The following is a 23407-nucleotide window of genomic DNA, read 5'->3' as shown; positions in this document are numbered from 1 at the left end:
TCTGTTGCCAGGGTCTTCACACACATCATATTTAATTTTCATGTCAGCTGTGGAAGAAGCTGGTGGTGGTTACCACTAATTACTCCTCTATTTAGAGGAGAAAAAGTCACTTGTTCAAGGTAAAAGCTGCCATGAAAGATACATTTCTCTTGATACTAGAACTGAGTAAAAATAGAATCTCAGACCAGAATCCACAAAGGACACAGAAGCAAAATACTCCAGAAACTGGATCTCAAAGACATGTTCAATGATAACATTCCATTGGCAAAGATAACAGAAACAAAAAATAAACAAATGGAACTAATAAAAATCAAAATTTCTACACACAAAAGAAACTCCAGCTAAATGGAAGAAGATATTTGCACAGGATGCATCCAGGAAAAGACTAATACGAAAGATATGCAAAGCAACAGCAAAGATACCAATAAGCTCATCAAAAATAAAAATGATACTGGGATGGACAGACAATTCCATGAAGAAGGTATATGGCTGGCCAATAAGTATGTTTAAAGAGTGCTTTTCATCACTTATTATTAGGGAAATCCAATTACAAATGACAGTGAGGTATCATCACACACAGTTTAAAAAGACTAAAAGAAACCAGTGTTGGCAAGGATGTGGTTAATAACAGAAAAAAAAGGGAACTCATTCACTGCTGTTTTGTTTTCTGGTCCAATACTTCTGGAAAATAGTATGGCAACTTGTCAAAAGTGTAAGAAAGGAGCTCCCATTTGCCCCAGCCACTCCACTTCTTGGTTTTAACACTCCCTAAACACTGAAATACTAATTTGAAAAGGCTTGTACTCATCTATGTTCATTGCAGTACTTAGAGAACAACCAGGAGGTGAAGACAACCCGCATGTTAGATGACAAGTGATATAGAAGTTGTGATATATACACAATGGGTTTCTATGCAAACACGAGGAAGGATTAAATTATGCCGTTTGCTGTAACCTGGATACAAAGGGACTGTGCCATGTTAAGCACAGTAAGTCAGAAGGAGGAGTACAAATGCTTAATATTCTCACTTGTGGAATGTTGTGTAGTGTGACAAAGGATTGGAAGCTATCAGTGTGGGCAAACCCTTGGCCCTGGATTATAGAAATGAGAATATCAAGAAAAGGAGGTAATGAGGGAGAAGCGAGGGAAGACAGGCTAGTGGTAACATGAGTGCCTTGGATGTTTTGGTGGTGTAGAGGTGAGTCCATTGTAAATATGTGTCTCAAACGTAAATAATTAAACAAAAAAATTCATTTGATAAGAAACTAGGGTGGGGTGAGAAGGAACCTTGAGTCACTGTGGCAGGATACTGACACTGCTGTGTGTGTGGGGGGGGTACTGAAACTCCCCTTTTCCTGGTGCAGTATTCTTAGACTTTCCTCTGCTGTGATTTGCTCCACCCGCGCCCAACTTCACAGGGACAGCATTCTACTCAGGAGCAACTCAGTCTTCATTCCCTCCCTAAATCTGCCTTAGCACCCACTTTGATTTTTGTCCATCTGTTTACCAATATATATGGTTTTATTTGTTCTAAGGTACAACTCATGTATCCCTTGTCTGATATCTCTTGGCTAGTTTGTCATAACTCCCCCCAAATGGAAAAGCCGAATAATGGCTCCTCAAAAACCGTCCTTCTGTGGGGTTAGAGAGATAGTTCAATGGGCTGCATGCTTGCTTGTTTTGTCTGCAGAAAGTCTGGGTTTGATTACTGACATTGAACATTGCCCCGAGCACCACCAGTGATCCTGGAGCACCAAGCCAGGAATGGCCCATCATCAAGTAGCACTGTCGTCCCATTTTTCATCGATTTGCTTCAGCAGGCACCAGTAATGTCTCCATTGTGAGATTTGTTGTTACTGTTTTTTTTTAATTGTTTATTAGTGAATCACTGTGAGATTAAGTTACAGACTTACAAACTTCCATGCTTGTGTTTCAGTCATACAATGATCGAGTACCCATCCCTCCACCAGTGCCCATTCTCCACCACCAATGGTCCCAGCATCCCTCCCACCACCCCCACTATGTCCCCTCCACCCCACCCCACTCTGTGACAGGGCATTCCCTTTTGCTCTCTCACCCCTTTTGGGTGTTGTGGTTTGCTATAGAGGTATTAAGTAGGCATCATGTTCAGTCTAGGGCTGGAGCAATAGCACAGCGGGTAGGGAATTTGCCTTGCACGAAGCCGACCTGGGTTCGATTCCTCCTCCCCTCTCGGAGACCCCGGCAAGCTACTGAGAGTATCTTGCCCACATGGCAGAGCCTGGCAAGCTTCCCGTAGTGTATTTGATATGCCAAAAACAGTAAAAACAAGTCTCACAATGGAGACGTTACTGGTGCCTGCTCGAGCTAATAGATGAGCAACAGGATGACAGTGATACATGTTCAGTCTATAGTCTATTTTCAGCCCGCATCTCCCATCCCTAGCGGGCCCACCTAGCACCCTTTGCTTGGTGGTCCCTTCTCTATCTGAGCTGCTTTTTCCCCCAGTTTGTGAGGCCAGCTTCCAAGCTGTGGAGTAATTCTCCTGATACTTATCTCTACTATTCTTGGTTGTTAGTCTCCCATTCTGTTACTTTACATTCCACAGATGAGTGCAATATTTCTATGTCTGTCCCTCTCTTTCTGACTCATTTCACTTAACATGTTACTTTCCATGTAGATCCACCTATTTGCAAATTTCATGACTTCATCTTTTCTAACAGCTGCATAGTATTCCATTGTGTATATGTACCAAAGTTTCTTTAACCAGTCACCTGTTCTTGGGCACTCAGATTTTTTCCAGATTCTGGCTATTGTGAACAGTGCTGCAATGAACAGTGCAGATGTCACTTTTACTATACTTTTTGCATCTCCAGAATATATTCCCAGAAGTTGTAATGCTGGGTCAAATGGGAGCTCAATTTCTAATTTTTTGAGAAGCATCCATACTATTTTCCAAAAGGATTGAACCAGTTGGCATTCCCACCAGCAGTGAAAGAGAGTCCCTTTCTCCCCACATCCACGCTAACATGGGTCACTTTTGTTCTTTTGGATGTGGGCCAGTCTCTGTGGTGTGAGATGGTATCTCATTGTTGTTTTGATCTGCATCTTCCTGATGATTAGTGATGAAGAGCATTTTTCATGTGCCTTTTGGCCATTTAGATTTCTTCTTTGAGAAAGTTTCTGTTCATTGCATCGCCCTATTTTCTGATGGGGTTGGATGTTTTCTTCTGGTAGAGTTCAACCAGTGCCTTGTAAATCCTTGACATCAACCCCTTATCAGATGGGTATTGGGTGAATATCCTTTCCCATTCTGTAGACTGTCTTTATATTCTGGTCACTGTATCTTTTGGGGGGCAGAAGTTTCTCAGTTTAAGGTAGTCCCATTTGTTTATCCCTATATCCACTTGCTTACTCAGTGGCGAGTCCTCTTTGAAGATACCTGTAGCTTCAATATCATGGAGGGTTTTGCTGATCTTGTCTTTAGTATTCCTTATGGATTCTGGTCTGATGTTGAGGTCTTTAATCCATTTTGATCTAACTTTTGTGCATGGTGTTAGGTATAGGTCTGAGCCCATTTTTTTTGCATGTAGCTGTCCAGTGTTGCCAGCACCATTTGTTAAAGAGGCTTTCCTTGCTCCACTTAACATTTCTTGCTCCCTTACCAAAGATTAGATGATCATATATTTGAGGGTGTGTGTAAAGATACTCAACTCTGTTCCACTGGTTTACTGCACTGCCATTGTTCCAGTTGTTTTAATTATTATGTAACACTTTGTAGTAAAGTTTGAGGTTGGAGAAGGTGATGCCTCTCATCTTCTTTTTCCCCAAAATTCCTTTAGCTATTAGTGGGGGTTTGTTTTTCCATGTGAATTTCAGGAGTGTTTGTCCACTTCCTTGAAGAATGTCATGGGTATCCTTATAGGGATTGCATTGAATCTGTATACTTTGGGGAGTATTACCATTTTGACAATGTTAATTTTCCCAGTCCACAAACAGGGGATTTGTTTCCATTTCCTCATGTCCTCTTTTATTTTGTGAAGTAATGTTTTGTAATTTTTTCTGTACAGGTCCTTCACCTCCTTAGTTAAGCTGATTCCAAGGTACTTGATTTTCTGAGGTGTGATTGTGAATAGGATTGCTTTTTTCATATCACTTTCTTCTCTCTTATCATTTGCATATAGGAAAGCCATGGACTTTTGGTATTAATTTTGTAGCCTGCGACTTTACTATACAAGACTATTATTTCAAGGAGTTTCTTAGTAGAAGCTTTGGGGTTCTCTAAATATAATATATCATCTGCGAATAGTGAGAGCTTGATTTCTTTCTTTCCTATTCAAATGTGCTTAATATATTTTTCTTGCCTAACTGTTATTGTAAGTAATTCAAGTACTATATTGAACAGAGGTGGTGAGAATGGGCATCCTTGCTTTGTCCCTGATCTTAGAGAAAAGGGCCTAGTTTTTCCCCATTGAGGATAATGCTTGCTATAGACTTGTGGCAGATGATTTTGACTATATTGAGGAAGTTCCCTTCTATACCCATTTTGGTGAGAGTTTTCATCATGAATTGGTGCTGGATCTTGTCAAATGCTTTCTCTGCATCTATTGATATGATCATATGGTTTTTATCTTTTCTTTTGTTGATATGGTGGATTATGTTGATTGACTTATGAATGTTGAAACATCCTTGCACCCCGGGATGAATCCCACTTGGTCGTGGTGTGTGATCTTTTTGATAAATTGTTGGATTCTTTTCCTAATATTTTGTTGAGGATCTTCGCATCCATATTCATCAGAGATTTTGGTCTGTAGTTTTTTTTTTTTATATTGTCTCTGTTTGCTTTTGGTATTAGGATGATATGTGCCTCATAGAAACTGTTTGGGAGTGATTCTGTTTTCTCAATTTCCTGGAAAAGCTTGAAAAGAACTGGCAATAGGTCCTCTTTAAATGTTTGAAAGAATTCACTAGGGAACCATCTAGACCTGGACTTTTGTTTCTGGGGACACTTTTGATTACAGTTTCAATTTCCTTGATAGTAATGGGTCTATTCAGGTGTTCCAAATCATCTTGGTTCAGCCATGGGAGGTTATAGAAATCTAGGAATTTATCCATTTCTTCTAGATTCTCTTGTTTCGTGGTGTACAGACTTTCGAAGTAGTCTCTGATTATCTTTGCATTTCTTTGGTCTCTGTTGTGATGTCCCCCTTTTCATTTCTGATTCGGCTTATTAGTATCTCCCTTTCCTTGTGAGTCTTGCTAGTGGTTTATCAATCCAATTTATTTTCTCAAAGAACCAGCTCTTAGATTCATTGATCTTTCAGATTGTTTTTGAGTTTCTATGTCATTGATTTCTGCTCTATGTTTTTTATTATTTCTTTCTGTCTGCCTGGTTTGGGCTCCTTTTTTTGGTCCTTTTCTAAGGTCTTGAGCTGTGAGGTCAGGTTATTTATGTGGGCCCTTTCTTCCTTCCTTGCAGAATATATGCTTGCAGAGCTATAAATTTTCCCCTTAACATGACTTTAGGTACATCCCACAGGTTCTGGTAGCTCATGTCTTCATTCTCATTTGTTTCTAGGTACATTTTGATTTCTTCCTTGATTTTCTCCCTGACCCACTCATTGTTCAATGTTGAGTTGTTTAATTTCCAGGTGTATGATTTGGTTCTCTGCATCTGTGCATGATTAACTTTTATCTTCAGTGAATCATGATCTGAGAAGATAGTTGATGTAATTTCTATCTTTCTGATTCTATGGAGGTATGCTTTGTGGCCCAGCACATGATCTATTTTGGAGAATGTTCCATGTGAACTGGAAAAGAATGTGTATTCTTTTTGTGGGGATGCAAAGCCCTGTTTAGATCCATTAGCCCTCTCTCATCTATTTCTTCCTTCAAGGCCAGTGTTTCCTTGCTGAGTTTTGATCTTGTTGATTTATCCAGAGGTGATAAGGCTGTGTTGAAGTCTCCAACTACTACTGTGTTGCTAGCAATGTCCTCCCTAAAGTCTGTTAGCAGTTGTTTTAAATATTTAGCTGGTTCCTGATTAGGTGCATATACATTTAGGAGTGTGAGTTCTTCCTTCTTCCTGCTGTACATATCCTGTGATTAGTGAAAAATGGCCTTAGCTGTCCCTTCTACTATTTTTTAACCTGAAATCTATATTGTCTGATACTAGTATGGCCACCCCAGATTTTTTGAGGGAGTCGTTCACTTGAAGGATTGTTTTCCACCCTTTGACTTTGAGTCTGTGCTTGCTATGACCATCCAGATGTGTTTCTTGTAGGCAGCAGAATTCTGGGTTCAGTTTCCGAATCGATTTTGCCACTCTGTGTCTCTTGATGGGTGTATTTAGACCATTGATTATTGTCGTGGAGTTTTGTGCCATCTTTCTGTAGGGGTTTGTTGTGCTTGTAGGTGTTTTTCTTTTTTTTCAGGAGCCCCTTAAGTCCTTCTTTTAAGTTTGGTTTTGAATCTATGAAGTTTCTGAGCTGTTGTTTATCCATGAAATTGTGTGTGGTTCCTTCGAGTTTGAGTGAGAGCTTAGCCAGATAGAGTATTCTTGGTAAGACGTTCATTTCATTGAGTTTTTTCACTATATCCCACCATTGTCTTCTGGCTTGAAGGTTTCCTCTGGTAAGTCTGCTCTGAATCTAAGGGGTGCTCCTTTGTATGTGATTTCCTATTTTTGACCTTGCCGCTTGCATTATTGTGTTCCTACCGTGCAATCCATCATTCAACTATGATATGTCTTGGAGTATTTTTATTAGGGTCTTTTCTATCTGGCACCCTTCAGGCTCCTAAGATCTAGACATCTGCATTATTCAGCTCTGGGAACTTTTCAGCAATGATTTCTTTAACTGTGGCTTTTTATTTATTTATTTATTTATTTATTTATTTATTTATTTATTTATTTTGCTTTTTGGGTCACACCTGGAGATGCGTAGGGGTTATTCCTGGCTCTGCACTCAGGAATTACTCCTGGCGGTGCTCAGGGGACCATATGGGGTGCTGGGACTCAAATCCGGGTCGGCCGCGTGCAAGGCAAACGCCCTACCCGCTGTGCTCTCGCTCCAGCCCCCTAACCGTGGCTTTTTAATTAGGGTTGCCTCCCTGTCCTTCCAGTACTCTGTTGATTCTAATGTTATTCCTCTCGGAATCATCCCCTAGGTATCTGATTCGCCCTAGAGCGATTTTGAGGTCTTTTCCCATTGTTTGTTGTAGACTGTGAGCTTTCTGCTGCTTGTCTTCAAGCTCACTGATTCTATCTTCAGCTGTAGCCATTCTACTGTTGAAGGCACCCACTGTGTTTTTTATTTTGTCTACCTAGTCTTTTCTTTGTGACATTTCTGAATGTAGCTTTCCTATTTCTTCTCTCATTTCTTTCCATATTTTCTTCTCTGACCACTCCACTGTTTCTTTAAGTTTGATTAATATTCTCAGCATTTCTTCTCTGAATTTTTTATTGGAGAGATCATATTTGTGGATAACCCCTGCTGATTCTTCTGGACTCTTTTCTTTATCCTCTCTTCGTGGTGGGGATTTGCGCTGTTTTTTCATGTTGTCATGGTTGTATAGAGGTGGGAACTTCCAGTTCACTAGCGTCGTTCTCTCTTTGTGAGGTTTCTGGTGAAAATTCAGAGGATGTGTTCTTTTACATTGGGCTTGTATAACTTCTTGTGCTCATCGGTATTTTGGTGTAATTGGAAAGGATTTGTGCTCACTGATATTTTGGTGCAATTGGAGTAGGCTAGTGGCCTATTTGCCTTTTGTATTTGAGGGAGCTGGGGAGTTCTCTACAGACTTAGGTAATGGGGATTAAGGTGTCTCTTGAGTATACTGGAAGAGGGGAAAGTGCTGCCACCCCAAAGACCATGCCCCCTGCAGCGAGGGCCATGCCTGCTTTTGGCCTCTTATGAGGGAAGCTGGTGTACCTGGATGAAGAAGCAGGAAGCTCTGGGTCTGCAGCAGCGGCTGGGAGCTGGGGGTCCCTGCCTGCTGGACACTGGGTTGAGGCCAGGTCTGTTACTGTTTTTGGCTTATAAAATATGACACGGGTAGCTTGCCAGGCTCTGCTGTGCAAGCGGGATACTCTCAGTAGCTTGCTGGGCTCTCCGAGAGGGACGGAGAAATAATTCTCATCAAGTAGAGTGTAATATGGAAGAGAGCTTAAAGTTACTAATCAGCTGAACTAAGTTAAAGGCATTATCCTAGGTCAGCCAAGTGAATGAACACAGATGCTTTAAGTGAGGAAGAGAGAACCAGAGAGTACATTAAAGGCTCCTTTAAAGAAAGATCCGTGTTGCTGATTTGGATACAGAAAGGGCTACAAGCCAGGGAATACAAGCCAAGGAGGCCTTTAGAAGTTGGAAAAGACAAGGAAATTATTTCTTCTTTAAAACCTCTAGGAGGAATAAAGCTTGGTGATGTCAGATAATAAATATTATCAATTAGTGTTGTCTAACTTGGTGATAATTTGTTACAACACCAGAGGAAACTAATATGTGTTTTCACTGTATCATCACTTTCCTTTGATCCAACTTCCTTTGATCTAATTGCTCAAGCAAGAAAGAAATTCAGTGAGGCTCTCAATAAATCATAAGAACTTTCTTTTATGGGTTTGTAATGTACTATATCTTCATCAATGTGCATAATATGTATTTATGTACTATATCTACATCAATGTGCATGTATGTGTTATATTTTATATATCTGATATATAAAATATATATTTCATGCATCACGATCACACGATCATGAAATCCCATTAATCATCAATTTCTCAAGCGGGCTCAGTAACCTCTCCATTTGTCCTTTCCCTAAGATCTTAGAAGTCTCTCTTGGCTCGGCCCTCCTAACGATGTCACACTGGAAGCTTTTTCAGGGAATGAGATCCAACTTGTTATTGGCTTTAGCATATGAATACAGCATGGGAAGCTTGCAAGACTGTCCCATGTGGGCAGGAAACTCTCAGAATCTTGCCAGTTTCTCCCAGAGGGAGAAGTAGGCTACAAGATATCGGGTGGCTGCTTTGCGGCCACGTGCTTCTGGAAGCTTGCTTTTAAGTCTTTGGATATTGGCCGTTGATGGGATTACACACACCTGGGTTCCTCTGCCGGTACCTTCATGCGTGAGGCCTGTCTGAACGTGTGGAGAGGGGCCTTGAGCATGGCTGTGGCTAGGTTCCTTCGTCCGCCGGGAGCTCTGCTTGGGGCAGAGAGGGAAGCTGGAGCCCATGCCTTCTGAGGGACCCCAGGGAAGATAGTCAAGTGTGCGGGCAAAAGACTCTGTAATTTCATACACATGGCAGAAAGACATTATTCCCTGCAACTGACCAAGTTTGACTATAACAACAGTTCATAGAATATCTAGCATCACCAGACCTGAGGTCCAGACTTTTGTAATCATCATTCTAAAAGTAAAGACAACATGAAGATATATACGTGCACACATCTATTTGCTTTCCTCATGTCTCTTCATGCATTATTTAGATAATCAATGTAACTATGAGAAGATAAATAAGCACTATGATTCATGGCCAATGGCACCACTCCATGCAAATGGTACATCAGTGGTTTTGATTTAGACATAGATTTGCGCCTTCATATTATATTTTATTATTGATTTTTTTAAAAAAAAACCTAAATTGTACTTTATTTTTAAAAATATTTTTATACCTTTTAATGAATCGCCGTGAGATAGAGTAACAGAGTCACAAACTTTCATGACTACATTTCAGTCATACAATGATCGAGTACCCTCCCTCCACCAGAGCCCCTTCTCCACCACCACTGTTCCCTGGATCCATATGCCAAGCCCCCAGCACCCCCCTGCCACCTGCCTCTGTGGCAGGCACATTCCCTTTTATTCTCTCTTCTTTTGGGTGTTATGGTTTGCAATACAGGTAGTCAGTGGCCATCATGTTTGATATATAGTCTACTTTCAGCATGCATCTCCCATGCTGAGCGAGCCCTCCAAGCATCATTCACTTAGTGGTCCCTTTTCTATCCCAGCAGCCTTTTCCCTCAACATGTGAGGCCAGCTTACAAGCCATGGAGTGATTCTCCTAGCCATTATCTGTATTATCCTTGTGTGTTAGTCTCCCATTCTGTTACTTTATATTCCACAGATGAGTGCAGTCATTCTATGCTTGTCCCTCTCTCTCTGACTATTTCACTTAACATGATAGTCTCCATGTTAATCCACTTATATGCAAATTTCATGATTTTATCTTTTCTATCAGCTGCAGAGTATTCCATTGTGTATATGTACCAAAGTTTCTTTAACCAGTCATCTGTTCTTGGGCAGTTGGGTTTTTTTTTCCCAAATTCTGGCTATTGTAAATAGTGCTGCAATAAATATACAAGTGGAACTTTCATTTCTACTGTATCTTTTTGCACCTCTGGGATATATTCCCAGAAGTGGTATTGCTGGGTCAAATGGGAACTCAATTTCTAGTTTTTTGAGAAATGTCCATATTGTTTTCCAAAAAGGCTAAACCAGTCAGCATTCCCACCAGCGGTGAATGAGAGTTCCCTTATCCTCACATCCATGCCAACACAGGTTGCTTTTGTTCTTTTGGATGTGTGACAGTCTCTGTGGTGTGAGATGACATCTCATTGTTGTTTTGATCTGCATATCCTTGATGATTAGTGATGAAAAGCATTTTTTTATGTGCCTTTTGGCTATTTGGATTACTTCTTTAAAAAAGTTTCTGTTCTTTTATCACCCCATTTTCTGATGGGATTGGATGTTTTCTTCTTGTAGAGTTCAACAAAGTGCCTTGTATATCCTTGATATTAACCCCTTATCAGAAGGGCATTAGGTTAATATCCTTTCCCATTCTGTAGACTGACTTTGTATTCTGGTCACTGTCTCTTTTAAGGTACAGATGCTTCTTAGTTTAAGAGAGTCCCATTTGTTTATCTCTGTATCCACTTGCTTGGTCAGTGGTATTTCGTCCTTGAAGATACCTTTAGCGTCAATGTTGTGGAGAGTTTTGCCCACCTTTTCTTCATTGTACCTTATGGATTCTGGTCTGATGTTGAGGTCTTTAATCCACTTTGATCTGACTTTTGTGCATGGTGTTAGATAGAGATCTAAGCCCATTTTTTGCATGTAGCTGTCCAGTTTTGCCAGCACCATTTGTTAAAGAGGCTTTCCTTCCTCCACTTCACATTTCTTGTTCCCTTATCAAATATTAGGTGCTCATATATTTTAGGGTGTGTGTAAAGTTATTCAACCCTATTCCATTGGTCTGTGGATCTTTGTTCCAATACCATGTTGTTTTAATTATTACCGGTTTGTAGTACAGTTTGAGGTTGGAGAAGGTGATGCCTCCTATCTTCCCCCCTGCCAGAATTGCTTTAGCTATTCATGGATGCTTGATGTTCCATATGAATTTCAGGAGTGTTTGAAAAATTTCTTTGTAGTACTTCATGGGTACCTTATAAGGATCGCATTGAATCTGTATAATGCTTTGGGAAGTATTGCCATTTTGACAATATTAATTCTCCCAACCCATGAGCAAGGGATGTGTTCCCATTTCCTCATGTCCTCTTATTTCTTTACTTGTTGTTTAATTTTGTTGATTTAGGGGGCTGGAGCGATAGTACAGAGGGTAGGGCGTTTGCTTTGCATGCGGCCGACCCGGGTTCAATTCCCAGCATCCCATATGGTCCCCTGAGCACCAACAGGGGTAATTCCTGAGTGCAGAGCCAGGAGTAACCCCTGTGCATTGCCGGGTGTGACCCAAAAATCAAAAAAAATTAATTTTGTTGATTTATCATGAGATATAGTTGCAAGCTTTCATGTTTGTGTTACCATCACACCCATCCCTCTACCAGTGCACATTCCCTACCACCAATATCCCCAGTATACCCACACCTTTCCCACCCTCCCCCTTCCTCCATGCAGACAATATTCCCCATACTCTCTCTACTTTGGGGCATTATGGTTTGTAATACAGATACTGAGAGGTTATCATGTTTGGTTCTTTATCTAGTTTCGGCACACATCCTCTTTTATTTCTTGAAGTAGCGTTTTGTAGTTTTCTTTATACAGGTCCTGTATCTCCCTAGTTAAGGTGACTCTGAGGTACTTGGTTGTCTATGTCACGATTCTGAATGGGATTGAGTTTTTCATATCACTTTCTTCTCTCATTATTTGCATATAGCAAAGCCATGGACTTTTGGGTATCAATTTTATAGCCTGCAAATTTACTATACAAGTCTATTGTTTCTAGGAGCTTCTTGGTAGAGGCTTTAGGGTTCTCTAAATATAGTATCAAGTCATCTGCAAGTAGTGCAGGTTTTCTGAAGAAAGGATTTCTTCCTTTCGTATCTGGATTCCCTTAATAACTTTTTCTTTTCTTACTGCTATGGCAAACTTTTTGAGTACTATATTTGAATAGAAGTGTGAGAATGGGCATCCTTGTCTTGTCCCTGATCTCAGGGGGAAGGCATTTAGTTTTTCCCCATTGAGGATACTGCTTGCCAAAGGTTTATGGTAGATGGCTTTGACTATATTGAGGAAAGTTCTTTCAATGCCCATTTTTCTTAGAGTTTTCATCATTAATAGGTGCTGTCAATACAGTATCTGTATTAACATCATAAATTGTCAAATGTGTCTATAGATATGATCATATGATTTTTACCTTTTCTTTTATTGATGTTATGGATTTTGATTGATTTGTGAATGGTAAGCCATAGTTGCATCCCTGGGATGCATCCGACTTGGTCGTGGTGTATGATTTTTTTGATGAGTTGTTGGATTCTATTTGCTAATATTTTGTTGAGGATCTTTGCATTCATATTCATTAGGGATATCGGCCTGTAATTTTCTTTTTTTGTGGTATCTCACTTTTCTTTGAGTATTAGGGTGATTTGTGCCTCATACAAACTGTTTGGGAGTGTTTTTGTGTCTTCAATTTCCTGTCAAAGATTGAAAAGAACTGACAATAGGTCCTCCTTAAATGTTTGGAAGAATTCACTAGTGAATTCATCTGGGCCTTTGGTTTTGGGAAAGACTTCTGATTACTGTGTCAATGCCTTGATAGTAATAGGTCTATTTAAGTATTCCAAATCTTCTTGGTTCAGCCTTGAGAGGTTATAAGAATCCAGGAGTTTATCCAATTCTTCTAGGTTCTCTTGTTTAGTGGCATGCAGACTTTCAAAGTAATCTCTGGTGATCTGTTGAATTTCTTTGGTTTATGTTGTCATGTCCCCCTTTTCATTTTTGATTCAGTTTATTAGGGTTCTCTCTTTCTTTGTGAGTCTTTCTAGTAGTTTATCAATCTTGTTTATTTTCTCAAAGAACCAGCTCTTGGTTTCCTTGATCTTTTGGATTGTTTTTTGGGTTTTCGTGTCATTAATTTCTGCTCCATGTTTTATTTCTTTGCTCCTGCCTGGTTTAGGCTCCTTTTGTTTGTCCGTTTCTCAGATCTTTACCTGTAAATTCAGGTTATTTATGTGTGCCCTTTCTTCCTTTCTGAGAAATGCATGCAGAGCTATAAATTTCCCCTTCAACACTGCTTTAGCTATGTCACACAGGTTCTGGTAGCTCATGTCTTCATTCTCATTTGTTTCCAGGTATCTTTAGATTTCTTTCTGATTTCCTCCCTGATACGCTGGTTGTTCAACATTTAATTGTTTAATTTCCACGTTGTTGATTTGATTCTCCACATCTTTGTGTGATTAACTTCTATCTTCAGTGCATCGTGGTCTGAAAAGATAGTTGATACAACTTCTATCTTCCTGATTCATTGAGGTATTATTTGTGGCCCAGCACATGGTCTATCTTGGAAAATATTTCATGTGCACCAGGAAAGAATGTGTATTTACTTTTCTGGGAATGCAAAGCCCTGTGTACATCTATTAGTCCTCTCTCTTCCATTTCTTCCTTCAAAGTCAGTACTTCCTTGCTGAGTTTTAATCTTGTTGATCTATTTAGAAGTGATAAGGCGGTGTTGAAGTCTCCAAATACTATTGTGTTGCTACCAATATCCTCCTTGAAGTCTATTACCAGTTGTTTTGGGTATTTTTCTGGTCCCTCATTGGGTGCATATATGTTTAGGAGTGTGATTTCTACCTGCTGTACATATCCTTTGATTATTAAAAATGGCCTTCACTATCCCTTCTAATCTTTTCAGCCTGAAATCTATGTTGTTGGATATTAATATGGCCACCCCAGCCATTTTGAGGGAGTTGTTTGCTTGAATGATTGTTTTCCATCCTTTGACTTTGAGTCTGTGTTTACTTTGACTGTTCAAATGTGTTTCTTGTAGGCAGCAGAATGATGGGTTCAGTTTTTAAATCCATTTTGCCACTCTGTGCTCTTAATTGGTGCATTTAGACCACTGACACTGAAGGAGATTAGTATGGGGTTTTGTGCCATCTTTCTGTAGGGGTTTGTTTTCCTTGTAGAGATTTGTCTTGTCTTGCAGTAATCCCTTTAGTCTTTCTCTTAAGGTTGGTTTTGAGTCTATTCAGTACCTCAGCTGTGGTTTATCCATGAAGTGGTGTATTGTTCCTTCAACTTTGAGTGAGAGTTTAGCCATATAGAGTATTCTTGGTGAGGAGTTCATTTCATTGAGTTTTTTCAGTATATCCCACCATTTTCTTCAGGCTCAGACGGTTTCCTCTGATAAGTCTGCTGTCTATCTAAGTGGTGCTCTTTTGTATGTGATTTCCTTCTTTGACCTTGCTTCTTGCAGTACTGTGTCTCTACCTGTGGTATCTGTCATTATAATTAGGAAATGTCTTAGAGTCTTTTAATTAGAGTCTCTTTCATCTAATACCTTTTAGGCTCCTTGGATCTGGATGCCTGCATTCTCCAGCTCTGGGAACTTCTCAGCAATAATATCTTTAAGTGTTGCTACTTCATTGGGGTTGCTTCCCTGTCCTTCTGGTACTCTGATGATTCTGATGTTGTTCCTTTTGAGTTTATCCCTTAGGTCTCTGATATACCCTAGAGATATTTTAAGGTTTTTTCCCTGTGTGTTTTCTGAAGCTCATCTTCAAGTTCAGTGAGTCTGTCTTTGGCTGTTATCATTCTAAATGTTGAGGGTGCCCACTGAGTTTTTAATTTCATCTACTGAATCCTTTATTAGTGACACTTAAGTTTGTACCTTTCTTATTTCTGCTCTCATTTATCCCTGTAGTTTATTGACTGTCCATTCCACTGTTTCTTTCATGTCCTCCTTTAATTTACGGGATGCCTGTTCCACTGTTTCTTTGAACATCTTTAACATTTCATCTCTGAATTCTTTATTGGATAGATTGTATTTGTCAGTATTCCCTATTGAGGCTTCTGGGATCTTTTTTTCATCCACTCCTCATGGTGGGGGTTTGTTTGCTGTTTCTTCATGTTGCTGTGGTAGTATGGAGGTGGGATCCTCCAGTTCACTATTAGTGTCCCCCTCTTGTTGTGAGAAAAGATTCTGGATGAGCTTGGTCGATGTAGGTCACCTTTTTCCTTTTCTAGACTACTCTCTTCCTCTTTGGTGCTCCTCTTGATGTATGTGACTCCTCTAGTGCAGTTTCAGAGGATGTGTTCTTTAATATTAAGCTTTTCAGTTTCTTGTGTTCACAACTATTTTGGTGAGATTGGAATAGGCTAGTGGACTATTGGCATGATGTGTTTGTGACTGCCAGGCTCTCCTCCTCAGAGTTAGGAAATGGAGACTGAGATGTGAGTCCAAAGCACTGGCAAAGGGGAAAGTAACTGCGGCTGCCCCACCGCCACCGCTGTACCTGTTGGGGAGTTGGCTGGTTGGTGCCTGAGCTGGATTAAAGTCCCCCTTCTGATGCGGTCCTAAACCTTGCCGGAGGTTGGCTTGGGTACTCAGGGGGGTGGGGCACGTTGGCTGAGGGGGTCGGGGGGTCTTGCAGTCAATTTTATTGTTTATGTACTAACAATTTGTGTGTGCATGTGCATGGATTGACTTTATCTACAGAAAGTCTTGAGCAAGCTCAAGGATATAACTTTCAGAATATTACAAATTTCCTCTAAAAACATTTATATGATCCTAACAAATCAAGGCTGTGAGCTAGTCAGAATCATTTTTATTTTCTCCAAGTTTGGTAAGAGAGGGGAAAAAAAGGTAATAAAGGAAATAGAAGATGAGGAAGAGAAGGGAGAAAAAGAAGGATATGGGACAGCAAGAATAAAGAAGAAAGGAAGAAATGAAATGGGAAGAAATAGAAGCTATAGAGGTCGATGAAAAAATAAAGTTTCACATGATGCTATCTGTGTTCTGTTCAAATATATTGTCCCTTTGAGATATCTTTTAAAATGGGTTTATGATTCCCAGAAAATATTTTTATCATTAAATTACTAATACTTGTGCATTTCCTATTTCACTGTGCTGTCGTTTAACGAGTACAGTAGTCTGAAGCAAAATAAGAGTCATTGGATATGACTCAGTTCACTTTTTAGCAGCATTTGAGAGAAGATGGACTTAGTGTTAGTATTCAAGTCTCTATCTACTCACCTTTCTCCATCCTTTAGAAACAATTTTTTAACTGAATCACCATAAGATGTACAATTACAAAGTTGATCATGACAAGTTTCAGTCATACAATGTTCCAACACCCATCCCTTTCACAGTTTACATTTCCTGCCATCAATGTTCTCAGTTTCCCTCCCACCTCCTCCCTCCTCCCCAAAGCCTGCCTTTATGGCAGAAGTTGAAAACAACACAAGTTCCTGAGAACAGATGAGTGGATAAAGAAACTACAGTACATCTACACAATGAAATATTATGCAACTGTTAGAAAAAATGAAGAGATGAAATTCCCCTATACATGGATGGACATGGAAAGTACCAGGTTGAGTGATATCAGTCAGAGGGAGAGGGATAAGCAGAATGATTGCACTCATTTGCCAGATATAAAAACATCAGCAACATAGTATGTGAATAATACCCAAAGATATAGAAACAAGGACCAGCAGGACTGGTCCATGGCAAAAAGCTTGCCACCAAGGGAAAGGGGAGTGCAGCTAGGACAGAGAAGGAACCACTGTGGCAGTGGTAGTTGGAAATAGTCACTCTGTACAAAAGCTGAGTGCTGAAAGGAGGTCCAGTGATATTCATACCTTTTCAGTAGCAGTTGTGAACTAGTGTCTTTCCCATTCTTTATTATTAAACTGAGAAAAGTGAGGCCATGTTCTGATTACCAACACAATAGAAAACTATTAATCATTGACTTTTTGTAACTTGAACACTGAGCTTATTTACAGCCAGAACATTACAAAGTGAAGCATAATTCTTACTTAGTGAAAAGGTGATGAACTTGGTATTTTATAGAGCATATATGCAAAAATAATCCTCTCATACAACATATGAAAAATTAAGTTGGGTGATTTATTTCATATGTTACTCTTTTAAATTGTCTTAATAGGTATTTTCTGGGTAATTTTAGGTTTCATGGCACAGTGGAGAAGAAATTAAAGAGATTTCCTTATTCGCCTGCCTCCACACAGCTTCTAACATTGTTAGTGTCCTTCCCAGGAACAGTGACTCGGTTCAAATAATAAAACTTTGTGGACATTCCATAATACCCAAAGCATATGGGTGACAGTAGGTATTGGATATGTATATTCTATGTTTTGAATTAAATATATAATGACATGGATCCAGCGTTATAGTGTCATACAGAATATTTTCACTGCCCTAAAAGTCCTCTGTTTTCTATCTCTGCATCCCACCCTCTATGTCACCCTAACGACTGCTGTAGTTCTTTAATATCTTACTAGCTTTTTCCCTTCTAGAATGACTTATAGTTGCAACCATCAGAATGCTGTCCTTTCAGATCAACTTTTTTCACTTAGTAATATGTATCACTGTCATCCTGTTGCTCATTGATTTGCTCGAGTGGGCACCAGTAACGTCTCCATTGTAAGATTTGCTGTTACTGATTTTTGCATATTGAATACACCATGGGTTGCTTGACAGGCTCTGCCATGTGGGTGAGATATTCTCCATAGCTTGCCAGTCTCTCCAAGAGGGGCAGAGGAATCAAACCCGGATCGGTCATGTGTAAGGCAAAAGCCCCATCCACTGTGCTGAGTACCTTAAGTTTCCTTTATAACTTTTCATGGCTTCAAAGGTCAATTACTATTTCATTATTGGATGTAATGCAAGTTCCTTATCTATTTGCCTACTGCAGGAAGCCTGGCTTGGTTCTACGTTTAGGCAATTATATATAAATCTGCTTTCAAAATCTTTGTATGCTTTTTGTGACTAACTATATCTTATCCTAAAAATATATCTTGAAAAATAGATGGATCCTTTAACTTTATGATGTAAGACACATTAGCTCTAAGAAATGAAGTGGATGAACAGAGGAGCTCATAGCTTCCTGTTCAAGTTTTGACTCACTGGAATCAAAACCGCTGAATATATGGCACACAGCTTATAATTACATAAGGGAAAGCAATAGAAAAGTAACCCTCCCAAACCCAAACATCTCACTGCTTATGATAGAAAAGATGACTCAGCACTTCCTCTTTTCTATTAAAAATGCAATTCATGTAGCTGAAGAGCTTACGTAGGTAAAGAATGTCAGATAATAGTTGTGGAACACCCTCCGCCCAGATAAGATCCGGAGCTGCCGCGCACAAAACAGACCCTCTGCTCCTAAAGACTATGATCCGAGAGGTCATATGCATGTGTCATATACACATGCATATCTAACCCATTTTGGCACCCAGAGCGGCTTCTTACAGAAATGCATCTAGACTGTGAACTGAGCTAAAATATCAGAAATCCAAAACGCAATAGCGGCCGCGCGAGCGCATAGAGTCTCCATTCTCAGAAATGAAAATAAATTATTAAATGATACTTTTTCAGCAGGCCTGATTGTTGGGGGGAAATTCCAAACTATAATAGTGAGTTCTCTATTGAAATATTGAATGTATTCACAGTATAGAGAGAATAAAGTGAAGATCTTTAGCTACTTAGGTGGGGCTGGGTGGGAGGGGGCTATATTTGGATTCTTGGAGGTGGAACATGTACACTGGTGAAGGGATGGGGGTTTAATCATTATATGACTGAGACTTAAACCTGAAAGCTTTGTATTTTTTCATGGTGATTCAATAAAATAAAAACTTAATTAAAAAAATAGTTGTGGAAGAAACTATAGGAGGAAACCATTGGCATTTGCCACCTCTCAGGACATCATTCTCTTAGATCATTATTTCCTAACATTTCCTGAATATTTTCTCAGACACTTCTGTCTTCTTCCCTTCCCTCTGTGCTTCCTAATTTGTGTTACCCTCTGCCCCAAGCCCCATTTACACCATTTTCACCTGTGGTTCCCTTGTAATATCACAGGGACTCACTGAGATTGCTGAAAAAGTGTTGCTTTAGGCTTTCAGGGGAACCATGGCTCAGGACATGCTCACCTCTGCCTGGTAAGAGTGAGTTGAAAGGGTGTCAGACGTCTTGATGAGAAGACTAGGCTCACCGGTCTCACCCGGTGACGTGCATGAACATGGATAAACACACAGTAGGTCCTTGTATTGGTGACACGGTGCCCCGCTGAATGAAGTTTTTGCTCAAAGTGATGAATCTAGCTCAAATAAAGCTGTTGGGATTTCCAATTATAGGAAATAGTAGGGGACAAGTCAATAAAATATTGAACAAAGATAAAAAATTCAAGACATTTTATAGAATAATTGACCCATTTTAAAACATAATAAATAAATCTCATTTTTATAAAAAGAAGAGATCATGTGGCTATAATGATAGTACATTGGGGAAGGTGCTTGCCTGGGTTCAATCCCTGGCACTCCATAAGGTAACTGGGTCCTTCCAGGAGTGATCCGTGAACACAGAGCCAGAGTAAGTGCTGAGCACCACCGGGTGTGTCCCCCAAGCCAAAACAAAGCAATACTGATAGGAAGTGCCTAAAGAATAAGAAAGGCATTAAGGTTCATGGTCTGCATGTGGCCAACCCAGTTGATCCTCTGGTACCGCATGGTCCCCTGAGCATGCACACATACACAGTATTTTATGGTGATTGGAAAAAGAAAGGAGAAAAATTGTGAAGAGAGCTGCTAGCTTTCCCCTCTCTTTAAAAGTCCCCTCCAATTCAAGTCCCTTTCCCCTATACATAGGGTTCTGTGGACCATCTCTCCAGTTCTGTTGCCTTTGACCATTTGTTGCTTCCCCACTGTGTATCTTTAAATTTCACTTTTAGAAATCAGAGAAGTCTTATAACACGGTAGTATTCAGATGGAGACCTTATAAATGAGAACACAGCTGCTGCTCTAAGGGGGACTACAGAGCAGCCAAATAATGACCTAAGATAGGGTTAAGAATGACTTATTTGGGGAGAAATTTACACAACATATTAGTAAGCATTTACAAATGTTATTTATTATTTTATTTTGGGGTCATACTCTGAGATCTCAGGACTTACTCCTGGCTTTGTCCTCAGAGACCACTCCTGGCGGGCTCAGAGAACGATATCAGGTGTCAGGGATCCAACCCAGTTGGCTATAGGCAAAGCAAGCTCCTCACCCCCTGTACTAGAACTCTCGCCCCAGTCAAATTTAGCATTTTAAGATGAATAACTCAGTATACTATTCACAATGTTGTTCAGTTACCACCTCTGGGTCCTTTGCTGGGTCCAAAGCAAGACCTCTGAAATCTGAAGTGATTCCCCCTTTTAATCTTGACACCAATCTGTGTTCTGTATCTGAGTATTTCATATAAAAAGAACCATATATGTGTATGACGCCTTTAATGTTTTAGAGTTTCCACATTATGACATGTATCAGTTATTCTTTCATTTATATGGACAAATGTTCTAAAAAATAGATACGACACAATTTGTTTACTGAAACATCCATTGAAGACTATTGTTTCTATCTTCTGAACATTGAAAATAGTGCCACTATGAACACATGTATGTTCACATTTCACACATATTTCATGTATATGAAAATGCTTAAATAGTGATTTTCAATAGTTTAAATGTCTACTTAGAAGTAGAATTGCTGGGTCCTGACACTGTACATAGTAAAAGATTGATTTCCTATACCTTCATGAAATATGCACAGTCTGATAAATTAATACCCTCAACTCAAGATTGCACTTAGATTTAATTTTTATTTTAAATTAAAAAATTATTGAGTCACTGAGAATTCTAAAGTTATTCATGGCTGAGTTATAAGCATACAATATTCCATCACCAATTCTTTCACCATTGCTTAATAGACTGAGATTTTAAAAGAAAAGCAAGGGGCTTAGCGATTAGAACTTAAAAAATGAGCAGCAGAACTGAAAATGAATGTGAAGTAGGCAGGGGTCATAGCTATTGGTTAGAGTAAACAAAGCAAGAAATCATTGCCCAGGGCATTGTCAAGATGTTTTCCCCCTGTGTTTTCTTCTAGTATTTTAGTTGGGGGTCTAATGGTATTTTTAATTGGAGGGGCTGTTGTCTGTGCATGAAATAATATAAGGATACAATTTCATTCTCTTGCATCCAGTTTTCTCAACACCAGCTGTTCAAGAGAATTTCTCCTTTGTACTCTTTTCACTTGTCAGAGATCAGTCGATCACAGACATGAGTTCATCCCTGGGCTCTCTATTCTGTTTCATCTTTCTGTATGTCTGTTGTCAGGTTAGTCCCAGACTTCTAAAATTTATGAAGCCTTAGGATAGAGCTTGAAATCTGAAAGAGTGAAACTTTCAGCTTTGTTCTTTTTCAAGAGATTTGGCTCTTCATTGTCTATTGTAGCTCCTTTGAATTATAGGAATAAGAGAAGCCAGCAAAAGCCTGTTAATAAGAAAAAATATACATGATTCTAGTTCAGGATGAAAATTCTGGTGGGTCCACAGGAAGTAGAACACAAGAAGTCACATTTGGATGGAGACAACCTGCTGGCCTTCTATTACCTCAGTCCCCCTGAGACAGGATGGCAGGTCAGTTAAGGCTGGAAACAGTGGAAGTGGTGAGATTTGGGTTGCCCTTGAGGATGGTAAGAGCAGAGACCTAAAAGTGGCTCATTTAGAGCTCTGTTTAAGCTCTCTTCCTGACCCCTCACTCCTGGGACACTTGCCACATCATCTTCCTCTCCTCCTCGCTGCGTCCTGAACACAACAGGCCAGGTACCTTCTGTTTGGAAGTTCTTTGTAGCTCTTGTTTCCTCCTTCATATCTCACCTGCCTGCAAATATCTTGCACTGTGTCTTTGCCCAAATAGAGCATTTTGAGAAGCATATTGCTTGGCCTTGATCCCTTTCCTATTTTGTTTATCTTCAGGTACCTACAAATTGTTGATATTATTAACTTTCTCACTTTAATAGGGGATAAATTCCGTGAAAGCCAAATCTGTTTGATTCACTGCCACTTGCTGGGTATACATCAGATATTAAGTAAATATCAATTTAATGAATGAATAACTATATATTGTTGAAATTATGAAATCAAATAAGATATGCTAAATAACATGTGTTTATGAGGGAAAATTAAAACATAGGACATATTCTTAAATGCTCCCACATTTAGTTACTGGGAATACAAGGAAGTTCAGTAAAGATGCAATAAAAAATGGACAAGAAATAGAAGGAAACATAGTCCAGCAAGAAGCCATTCCAAGGATAACACAACCAATTTTATCCTACATGAAATAAGATTTTCAAAGTGGCCACTGTGCTCCAGAGTCCAGTTTCTGTGTTTGAAGTAGTGGGCGCACCAACATGTATTGCAGTTCTAGTACTGGTTTTAATAATCATATTACAATTTTTTTCACCCGAGGGCAGGTTCTACTAAGTAAAATATGCTTCTAAGATTATTAACCAGGTGTCCTTACATCACTGATTGTCAGAGGTAAAGGTTGTACAGTAATTGTTATACAGAAGAAAGTACCTGACACGTTACTGGATTCCAGCACTGTGACACACTTACTGCAGACAACTGAAAACACTGGCTGTGTCATCACACAGGAATAACAGCTGACAGCAGACCCCAGGTGCAGTGAGGCAGCCAGCTGAAAATACAAGCATGGTTATGCGATTCCCATGAATATGCTGTGTGAGAGAATTGCCAACAGGTATACACACAGAATGCTGAAATGAGGTCTCTTGGCTATTGTATGATCTTAACAGGTATAGATGAAGAACAAGGTCCAAAGGTGTGCAAGTGTGATCAGGCAGGTTACTGCTGTGGGTTTAAAGTCACTGCAGCAGAAGAGAAACAAACTGAGTCAACCAGCTTCCTTGAAAAGAAAAAGTAAAGAAGAAATCTAATTGGACATTTCAGCAGACAGTGGAAACTGCAATTACTTGCCAGCAGACTGTTCTATTAATTGATATCCACCTTCAGAAATATAAGTTGAAGTAGTAACGGTTGAGAATACTAAATTCAGTAGTCTCACAGGTTGATGCTCACCTTGCTGCTCTACAAAGAGAGGACACATAG

General features: G+C 39.6%; 1 pseudogene; it reads left to right on the top strand.

The window, feature by feature from the left end:
• The first annotated feature begins 345 nt into the window (after positions 1-345).
• On the top strand, positions 346-23407 carry LOC101553474 (proteasome subunit alpha type-6-like; annotated as a pseudogene).

This window comes from Sorex araneus, chromosome 2 (assembly GCF_027595985.1).
Source record: "Sorex araneus isolate mSorAra2 chromosome 2, mSorAra2.pri, whole genome shotgun sequence".
Taxonomy (NCBI): Eukaryota; Metazoa; Chordata; class Mammalia; order Eulipotyphla; family Soricidae; genus Sorex; species Sorex araneus.
This window is presented reverse-complemented; position numbering and strand designations above follow the sequence as displayed.